Below are 11,288 nucleotides of genomic sequence, written 5' to 3' on the forward strand. Positions count from 1 at the left end.
GTTCACACCTGTGTTTCCTTTCACTAAAAAAATCTGATCTGTTCCATAACCAGTGATTGTTTCTTTGTTGCTGAGAGACTGAGATGTGTACGGGCAGGAAACCTTGCTGTTTTCAACGGCTTTCATGTCACACCCTAAATTCAAAAATGTCCACCCACTATACTCCCATGATGAATAATAACAGCTCCTAAATATCACTTCTGAAAAAGGGTCACTTCACTGAACCTGAAATGCCAACTCTACTTTCTCTCTACAGCTGCTGCCAGACCTGCTGAGTATTTCTTTGTCAGAAATTTCTGTTTTGTTCCTAAACATCTGTTTTTGTTATGAAACCACAGGCAGGATAGTGCTATCGCTGTTCATTGTATAAAGTGTTTTCATCCCCTGCTGTTGTTCTCTCTATTTACTGGCAGCAGAATTCAGCACCATCGGGTTTGGGTGCTATAGGACTTGGGAGCATGAGGAAACTGGTGGATGTCCACTTGGATTACTCCCTGCACACTCGCCCCAAATGCCGTGTTTTGAAGGACAATAGTGTGTGGATTCCTATGCGTGTGCTGGAAGTGTCCCCAAGTTCCCAGCATCACACTTAGCAGTCTTCAGCTATTTCAACTCCCCCCAGATGATATCAACAAATGGCTGGAGACAAAGGCTATGGACTTTGACAACATTCGGCAATAGCACTGAAGACTTGTGCTCCAGAACTTGCCGCTCCCCTAGCCAAACTGTTCCAGTATAGTTACAACACTGGCATCTACCTGAAAAATGTGGGAAATTGGCCAGCTAGGTTCTGTACATAAAAATCAATTTAAATCCAACCCAGGCAATTATCGCCCCATTAGTCTATTCTGAATCATCACAAAAATGATGGAAGGTGTCATCAACAGCACCTGCTCAGCAATAACCTGCTCAGTGATGCCAATCTGGGCGTCAGATTCTTCCAAGACCATTCAGCTCCTGACCTCATTACAGCCTCGCTTCAAACATGGACAAAAGAGCTGAATTCCAAAGTTGAGATGAGAGTGATAGCCCTTGACATCAAGGTTGCATTCGACCAAGTGTGGCATCAAGGGGCCCTTGCAAATCTGGAATCAATGGGTATCATGGGGCAAACTTTTCCAGGTGGTGGGCGTCAGAAATGGCACCATAGGAAGATGGCTATGGTTGTTGGAGGTCAGTTATCTCAGCTCAAGGACACCTAAGCAGGAACTCTTCAGAGTACTGTCCTTGGCCCAACAATCACCAGCTCCTTCATCAATGACCTTCCCTCCAATATAAGGTCAGAAATGGGGCTGCTTGCCATTGATTCCACAACAGTCAACACAATTCACGATTCCTCAGACACTGAAGCCATCCTTGTTCAAATGTAACAAGATCTGGACAATGTACCTCACAAATGCTAGGCTATGAGCATCACCAATAAGAGACAATCTAACCACCATCCCTTGACATTCAATGGTGTTACTATCACTGAATCCACCACTATCAACATCCTGAGGGTTATCATTGACCAGGAACTCAACTGGACTTGCCACATAAAAACACTGGATACAAAAGCAGGTCAGAGGCTAGAAATAGTGCAGTAAGTAACTCAGCTCCTGACTCCCCAAATCCTGTCCACCATCTACAAGGTAGAAATCAGGAATGTGATGGAATATTCCCACTTCCTTGGATGAGTGCAGCTCCAACAACATTCAAGAAACTTGATACCATCCATTACAAAGCAGCCCACTTGACTAGAACTATAACCACAAACATCCACTCAGTACTGTACTGATATCTGATAGCAGCAATATGTACTGTCTACAAGATACACTTCAGAAATTCACCAAAGATCCTCAGACAACACACAGCCATTTTCTTCTAGAAGGACAAGAGCAGAATATACATGGGAACACCACCACTTTCAAGTTCCCCTCCAAGCCACTCAATAGCCTCACTTGGAAATATATTGCCATTCTTTCACTGTCACTGATTCAAAATTCTGGAATTCCCTCCCTAATGGCATTATGGAGGTGGACTGTAAGATTTCAAGAGGCAGCTCACCACAAGGACAACTAGAAACAGGCAATAAATGCTGGCCTGCCAGCAATGCCTGTATCCCACAGATGAACATTAAATGCATGCAGAGTGGGCAGATCACAATGTCAGTTCAAGATATGGGAAGGAGGCTGGAGAGTGCGGCTGAGGAGGGAAATCAGCCATGATCATATGGTCATATGATCATGGTTATAAGAAATATTCCCGCTGATATGTTTTCTGTTCTTACATTTCACTTTGAAAAGACACACAAGCTTCCATTTTGGACCTCCCAGTTCCCTCCTATTAACTCCCTCTATTAGGGGCACTGCCAAACATGTATATAAGGGATGATTACTATTCCACTAACAAAACCTCCCATCCCAGCCCTACTTGTTCTGATTAAGAGGATCATCATACAACTTCCAGGTGAGATGCTTTTGTCTTTCTTTTGCTGTAGAAGGAGTGGGATGAATTCCCAAGAGCTGTGAGTGGAAAATCTGCTCCTGATCATGAGATATCTGATTACAGTTTCTTTGGTCTACAGCATGACAGGGAGATAGCACAGTAACAAAAAAGAGAACCACTCACAGAGGGAGGAGAAAGTGTGATCTCAGCACACACCTAGGGTCTGCAGAGAGCTCTTCTCTGCCTCCACCTCAGCTAGGAACAGTTGTCAGCAGTGGATGTCTTCATCTAAAGTAGATAGTCATAGAATTGTGCCACTTATTTGATCTAGAGCTGCAGCCTCACAGCAGGATAAGCATGGTACTGCCAATGGTTGTTAAGATCACCACTTAAAGAATGAATTTACCTTGACCACTTGTGTAAAGTCACAACTTTTTCTAGCACTGTACCCAGATCCTCAGGACAAAAACTCTGTATTGATCTTGTAGCTGTCTCTACCAACTGACTCTGGTAGCTCCCATTACCTTTGCAGTGAATGTATGAATGTGAATAAAAAGTTACCCTTCTCTTCCTTTCGATCTTCTGTTTAATCCATCCAGCACTGCACTTGAGAACATTAGCGCGCTCTCTCTCTCTGAACCATTTATCCATTGATCTGATTTCATCTTACTGAGAAAATTACATCCAACACTTCAGGACCTGCTGCAGAAAATGTCATATTTAAAAAATGCAGGCTCGCATTAGTTGGTGTTAAGCTCAAATGACCTGATTGTTACTGGGGAACTGGGAGTCAATCAGCAGGTGTTCAGCACTGAAGGAGTGAGAACTGTGAAGTTGGAAAACAGTCTACATCACTTCCATAGGGCATGAGCTAGTTGCACATCACGACCTTCAAACCCTTCAACTTATCAAATTTTTAGCCCATTGTTTTTGGAACTATTTTGTTATAATGTTCTTCCTTATTCGTTGTCTCTCTTGGTTTATTTACTGTTGCCATGCAAAAATCCAGTTGCATCAATATCAGTGGCACTTTTTAATAGAGCTGACAAGCGATACATAAATAGCCATCTGTGTTCACTGCCTGCTTCACTGTCTGGTTCAGTTGTGTGCATTCCTGGATTTTGTAAATAAATTTAAGACTGGAACACTACTTATTGGTTCTTTTATGCCTATTTGTCTTTTTCTATGAGAATTTTCATAATGGATGTGTGCAACTCATATGATTAGATTAGATTACTTACAGTGTGGAAACAGGCCCTTCGGCCGAACAACTCAGCACCGACCCGCAACCCCCCCATACCCCTACATTTACCCCTTTAAACGTAACACTACGGGCAATTTAGAATGGCCAATTCACCTGACCCGCACATCTTTGTGACTGTGGGAGGAAACCGGAGCACCCGGAGGAAACCCACGCAGACACGGGGAGAATGTGCAAACTCCACACAGTCAGTCGCCTGAGGCGGGAATTGAACCCGGGTCTCTGGCGCTGTGAGGCAGCAGTGCTAACCACTGTGCCACCGTGCCGCCCACAAATATATTCCTGTGACCTGCTTCAGTTCCAGTATTTACTCTTATCTTTGCATTGTTCTTATTGACTGATCATGTTGGCAAGGGATAGTCAGGATAAACAAATTGTCTGCAGTATATATACCATCATTAATGTCAGAGTGAGTCCTAGCTCTTTGCTAAGGGGCAACTGTTTTTACACTTATTTTGGAGGCGTGATCTTTGGAGTGACACGGTAGCTCAGCGGCTAGCACTGCTGCCTCTCAGCACCGAGGACCCGGATTTGATTCCAACCCTGGGTGACTATCTGTGTGGAGTTTTCAACATTCTCCCCATGCCTGTGAGGGTTGCCTCTCAGTGCTCCGGTTTCCTCCCATAGTTCAGGTTAGGTGGATTAGCCAAGGAAAATGCAAGGTTATAGGGATTAGGTTGATCTGGGTGGGATGCTCTTTGGAGGGTTAGTGTAAACTTGATGGGCCGAATGGCCTGGTTCCACATTGTAGGGATTCTATAATTTCCCCAAAATGATATCATGGTGTGCATTTTATGAAGGATATATATGGAACTTTTTCACTTTTCTGTCGACAGAATTTCTGAAGAATGTAATAAATGGATAGTTTTACAACTCAATAATGTGAGGTCAAAATGAATAGCTGCAAAAGAAGAGCAGGGACTCAGCTGACTGACTGTAATTTTCAGTTCATATACATAAATAGTACGAACCAACAGGGCACCCTTCGTTGTTCAGTATTTCCCAGGAACTCAAAATCTACAACATGTTCTTCATGACCTACAATACATTATCAATAAGGATGAGCACCTCGTCAAGACCTTCCCCACACCTCCACTATTCACCTTTAAACAACCGCCAAACCTCAGACAGATCACTGTTCATAGCAAACTACCTGGCTTTCAGGACAACCCTGTCATGGTAGGCGCTGCAAGACGTGTCGGAGTGTGGGCATGGATACCACCATTACACGTGGGGACACCTGCCACGTACATGGTGGGACTCATGTGACTCAGCCAACGTTGTCTATCTTATATGTTGCAGGCAAGGATGCCCTAAGGCATGGTATATTGGGGAAACCAAGCAAAGGCTACAGTAATGGATGAATGGGCACCACACAACAATCAACAAACAGGAGGGTTCCCTCCCAGTTAGGGAACACTTCAGTGGTCCAGGACATTCAACCTCGGACCTTCAGGTGACCATCCTCCAGGACGGACTTCGGGACAGGCAGCAGCGAAAAGTGGCCGAGCAGAGGCTGATAGTTAAGCTCCATACCCAGAGGGAGGGCTTCAACTGGGACTTGGGTTCATGTCACATTACAGGTGACCACCATTACACTATACACACACACAGACACTCCTACACACACACACATACACAGAGGCACTCCTATACACACACAAACACACGGACACACATATACACAGACATTCACACACACCCTTACAGACACATACACTTCCACACTCACACATGCATCCTCTCAGAGACTTAGACCACTCTACACTCACACATACAAATATACACTCTCTCACACAGACACTGACAACCCCTCACCCCAGACAAGCACACACACTCCCACACTCACACGTGCACCCCTCACAGACTTAAGACACTCTGAACTCACATACACACACATATATACTCTTTCTCACACTCACAAACCCCCAACCCAGACAGACACACACACTCACAAAGACCCACATGCACACATATAGATACGTTCGTGGGGTGAATTTGTACTTGCAGAGTTACATTGTACTTTGCTCAAAAACTGCATGAATTCATGTAAAACTTTGTTATCTCACTTTTTAGATTAGAATAAATCTAAACATTATGGCACAGACAGAGACACAGGGGGATAACACCTTCAACACATTGTCTAGCTAACACCAATTGTTACAGTTAACCTGAGAATGCAATTTTAAATAAAAAGTTTTGTGATTTACACATGAAAGAATTGAAACTATCATGGTATTCGAACAGATGAAAGACTCAACAGACAAGCAAGGTATTTTTCAATGTATAATTTTAGTTACTACACACTGTAAACTTTTGCTATAAATCCTGTGCCTTACAATTGTGTCCTCTACAACTACCTGATGAAGGAGCGGCGCTCCGAAAGCTAATGTGCTTCCAATTAAACCTGTTGGACTATAACCTGGTGTTGTGTGATTTTTAACTCTGCTCTTGGTGGATCTTCATGCTGGCTTCGGCCTAACACCAGTTCAGGGATTAGCCAACCACAGAGCTATGGCCTCAGCAGCCACCCACAGAGCAGGCCAGGGGATTCACAACACAGTCAGGGTGACTGTGAAGAAGGTGGAGGAGCATACACCAGTCGATCGGACTCTGTTCGTCAAAAAGGTTCTGTTGGGGTGCTGCGGATTCCAAGCAGCAGATGTGTACTGCTTAGAGAGAGTACCGATGTGGTCGATCCTTTCGGGATCTGGACCAGCAAACGACAGGTCAGGGTAACCCTGAGGGTCGATGCCAGTGGGAACATCCTCCACCCACCCTCCAGCTTTGCCATCGGAGGAAGCAGAGGTTACCTGACATACGCAGGGCAGCCAAAAGTGTGCCAAACCTGCGGGAGGTCAGGCCACATGGCGGCGGATTGCAAGGTGACCGTCTGCCGAAATTGCAAGCAGGAAGGCCACCCGACCAAGGAATGTAAGGAGGCCAAGAACTGTAATCTGTGCGGAGAGGCGGGCCACATGTACAAGGCCTGCCCAAGACGAGGGGCCGCCACCTACGCACAGATGGCCGGAGGTGGCAACACGAGCCATTGACTGCCCAAGACCAGCAAGGTACCACAAAACAGCACGGGAATGGTGTCTGGAGGCACCCAGAAGGAAGGGCGGGCTGTAGCGGAGCAGACGGCAGACTGCGGGGAGGTGCAGCAGCCGATCCAAGCTCCTGCAAGACAGATGGAGGAAATGGAAGAGAAGGGACCAAAAGAAGCAGAGGATTGGATTACTGTGAAAAGCAGGAAGAGGAAACCTCCCAAAGCCACCCAGCGAGGGGGGAAGCGACACCTACGCGACGAGGACACATGCAGCTCTTCCGACGGTGAGGATGGGCGCAAGGCGGGTCGGCACCAGAGGAAGAGACAGAGCGCCGTGGGGAAAAAGGAGGGCAGCACCGCCCAAGCAGGAAAAGACGATCCTTCTGAGGGGATGGGTAAAGCCCTCCCCCCACCCGGTGAGAACCAAGAGGTACCCACCGGCCCACAACTCCAGGTAACTGGGAGCAGCGGTCCTGTGACAGCCCCGCTGTCAGATGGAGAACTGGACCATGCGGACCCTGGGCCCGACCCGAAGACACCAGAGCGGGGAAATGGCTCCAGCGTGGAGCCGGACAGCTTCCTCAGCCCTGGGAGGGTCCAGCAGTTTGCCGTCACCACGGGAATGCACACAGCTTTAAATAAAAAGTTTTGTGATTTACACATGAAAGAAGTGAAACTATCATGGTATTCGAACAGATGAAAGACTCAACAGGCAAGTAAGGTATTTTTCAATGTATAATTTTAGTTACTTCACACTGTAAACGTTTGCTATAAATCCTGTGCCTTACAATTGTGTCCTCTACAACTACCTGATGAAGGAGCGGCGTTCCCAGAGGGGCAAGACCAGCAGCAAATGGACACTGTTAACCTTGTAAACTGTTAAAATGGGGATAAGAGTTGCCAGAATCAATGTGCGTAGCATCAAATCAGCTACGCAATGTGTTTCTACAATGGCCTTCCTGGCCAACGTTAAAGCCGACGTCCTGTTTCTGCAGGAATGTGGGATACCGCACCTCAGCAGCTACAGGAGATGATTGAGCTTATGGGCCCATGGGCCGTCAGTTTGGTCGGGGGGCAACAATAGCCGCGCCTCCGGCCTGGGTATCCTGTTGAGAGGAGGCAACTTCACCATCTCCGAGGTTAAGGAGGTGGTGGGCGGGCGCCTCCACGTCGCCGACATCATGTACAGGAATGCTCCCCTGAGACTGATTAATGTGTACGCCCCAGTGGGTAAGAGTGAACGGTTGGCCGTCCTGCAGCAGCTTCCACTGTTGCTGGCTACGTCCAGGCCGGTCATTCTGGCCAGAGACTTCAACTGTATCATTGATGCAGATGGACGATCCGGCGGGGGGGACAGTAAACTGGACACCACGTCCAGAGCCCTGATGGACACGGTAAAAGATGCCAATCTGCACAACGTCTTCAGCGCCCCTGCAGACGGAGCGCAGCGTAGATACACCTGGTCATGGGCAGACGGGTCTATCCGCTCAAGGATAGATTACCTGTTTGTGTCCCGAACGCTCTCGGTCAGATCCACCGACATCAAGCCGGTGTTCTTCTCTGACCACTGCCTCCTGCTGGCCGACTGTCACCTACAGGACGAGCAGCGGGCTGGGAAGGGAACGTGGAAGCTGAATACAAAGCTGTTGACCCCGGGAAACATTGAGGAGCTCAAGAGGGACTACGCAGGTTGGAGAACCGAGAAGCCCCTCTTTGAGTCCTCAGCGGACTGGTGGGAAACAGTAAAAGGGAACATCAAAAGGTTCTTCATCCTCAAAGGTGTTCAGGAGGCAAGAGAGAGGCGGGGAAAACTGTCCCAGCTCCAGGAAAGTATGCTGAACCTGCTCCTACTGCAGATGATGGGGGTTGATGTCACGGAGGACCTCCAGGAGGTGAAGGGCCAGCAAGCCTCGCTCTTTGCCTCGGAGGCCTCCAAGATAAACTTCCGGTCCAGAGTCCGCTCGGTGGAGCAGGACAAGATGTGCTCACGTTTCTTCTTCCAGAAGGTGCACAAAGAGATCTCCGTGCTTAGCAGCCTCAAGGAAGAAGATGGCTCGGTAACGTCATCTCAGGCTGACGTCATGAGGATCAGCAAATCCTTCTATGCCAGTCTGTATGACGCGAAGCCAACTGACAGCGCGGCCTCCCAGTTGTTCCTGCCCTCTATCACGGAGGTCTTAGATGACAGAACATGGGAGAGGCTGGGCCAGCCACTATCTCTGGACGAGCTGACCAAGGCCCTCGAGTCCTTCGAAAAGAATAAAACTCCCGGAAGCGATGGCTTACCGGTCGAGCTCTATTCCGCTCTGTGGGACTTGATTGGCCAGGACCTGCTGGAGGTGTATGTCAGTATGCTTCGGGCAGATACCATGAGTGAATCCATGAGGAAAAGCATCATCACCCTTGTCTACAAGCGGAAGGGGGAGAGGGAGGAACTCAAAAATTGAAGACCAATCTCACTGTTGAAAGCGGGTAACAAAATTCTGTCAAAGGTAATCGCCAATCGGGTCAGGTCTGCTCTAGGGTCGGTGATTCACCCTGACCAAATCTGTGCTGTGCCGGGCAGGAAGATCGCTGAGAGTCTCGCACTCCTCAGGGGTACGCTCCCCTATGTGGAGGACAGGGGGTTGGACACCTGCCTCATCAGCCTGTATCAGGAGAAAGCCTTTGACAGGATATCACATACGTATACGAGGGATGTTCTCTCCGAAATGGACTTTGGGGAGAGAATCTGCAGTTGGATCCAACTGCTCTACACCAACATTGTCAGTGCAGTCTCAATCAATGGGTGGGAATCAGATAGCTTCCCAGTTAGATCTGGAGTCAGGCAGGGCTGCCCTCTCTCTCCTGTCTTGTTTGTGTGCTGCATAGAACCACTTGCTGAATCCATCAGGAAGGATGCGAGCCTGAGAGGGGTGACTATTCCTAGCAGCGGGGGCCTGCAGGTTAAGACCTCCCTGTACATGGAAGACGTCACCGTTTCCTGCTCAGATCCGCTGACTCATGCACATATGTGACCAGTTCGAATGGGCCTCGGGGGCCAAAGTAAACCTTGTTCTTCAGGAACTGGGCCGACCAATCCTCGAGCCCCTTCACCGTCAGGACTGACCACCTGAAGGTGCTGGGTATTTGGTCTGGGGGGGCTGGGGCATGCGCCAAGTCTTGGGAGGAGCGAATCAGGAAAGCGAGGCAGAAACTGGGCAAATGGGAATAACGGTCACTCTCCATCGCGGGAAAAAACCTGGTCATCAGGTGTGAGGTACTGTCAGTGCTGTTATATATGGCACAGGTCTGGCCTATTCCCAGAACCTGTGCCGCTGCAGTCACCCAGGCCATCTTCCACTTCATGTGGAGATCAAAGATGGATCGGGTCTGAAGGGACTCAATGTATAAAGATCCGGGCAACAGGGGGAAAAACATACCCAATGCCACCCTCGCCCTGATAGCCACCTTTGTGTGTGGCTTCATCAAGCTGTGCGTGGATCCCCGGTATGCAAACACCAAGTGTCACTACGTACTGAGATTCTACCTGTCCCCGGTTTTGCAAAGGATGGGCCTGGCCTCGCTCCCGCGGAACGCTTCAAGTAGTTGGATTGTTCCATATCACCTGTCCTTCGTGGAGAAATTTATGAAGAAAAACACCTTTGACCACAAGTCCATCATGAAGTGGTCAGCACGCAGTGTCCTTAAGATCCTTTGGGAAAAGGAGAGGTCAGATCCTATTGAGCGGTTCCCTGAGCAGACTGTCAAAGCCATTTGGCAGAATGCCTCATCACCAGAATTTTCCAACAAGCACCAAGACATGGCTTGGCTGGTGGTGAGAAGGGCTCTGCCTGTGAGATCCTTTATGCATGCCCGGACTCTCAGCCGCACCGCATGCTGCCCTCGAAGCGGCTGCGGGGGGGACAAGACTGTCACACACCTCCTTCTGGAATGTGCCTATGCAGAGGAAGTCTGGAGAGGAATGCAGTGGTGTTTGTCAAGGTTCATTCCGAGCAGCTCTGGGACACAAGACTCTGTGCTCTATGGTCTGTTCCCTGGGATGCACACCAAGACGAACATCAACTGCGCCTGGAGGATCATCAACTCGGTGAAGGACGCTCTCTGGGCGGTCTGAAACCTGTTGATCTTCCAGCTGAAGGAGTTGACCCCGACTGACTGTTGGAGACTGGCACATTCCAAGGTCCAGGACTACGTGTTGAGGGATGTGCTGAAGCTTGGGGCAGCTGCCGCCAAGGTGCTGTGGGGAAAGACCACCATGTAAAGTCTGCCTGCCAAAGAAGAACAGGGGGCTCACTCAGCAGTTGGGCTCCGCTGACGCTTCAGCAAAATATCTGGATGGTCAATGTACAGACTTGTATATACGAATGATTAATTCCAATCTCTGTATGTAAAGAAATGAAATGTATACGTATGCATTACCAATTGTATAGATATCAAAATAATTTTATGAATAAAGTATATTTTCGAAATAAAAAAAATGTGTTGTGAATGAAGAAGTTTTTGAAGCCACCATTCAGTTTTATTTGTATTGGTCATCAGCCCAGCTGT

At 48.2% G+C, this 11,288-nt stretch overlaps 1 pseudogene; it reads left to right on the forward strand.

Annotated features, from left to right (window-relative positions):
- Positions 1–10,098: 10,098 nt before the first annotated feature.
- On the forward strand, positions 10,099–11,001 carry LOC148150186 (uncharacterized; annotated as a pseudogene).
- Positions 11,002–11,288: the final 287 nt, after the last annotated feature.

The sequence above is a fragment of the Chiloscyllium plagiosum genome, unplaced genomic scaffold (assembly GCF_037043375.1).
Source record: "Chiloscyllium plagiosum isolate Xiang-an unplaced genomic scaffold, Cpla_swu_hap1 HiC_scaffold_4, whole genome shotgun sequence".
Classification (NCBI taxonomy): domain Eukaryota; kingdom Metazoa; phylum Chordata; class Chondrichthyes; order Orectolobiformes; family Hemiscylliidae; genus Chiloscyllium; species Chiloscyllium plagiosum.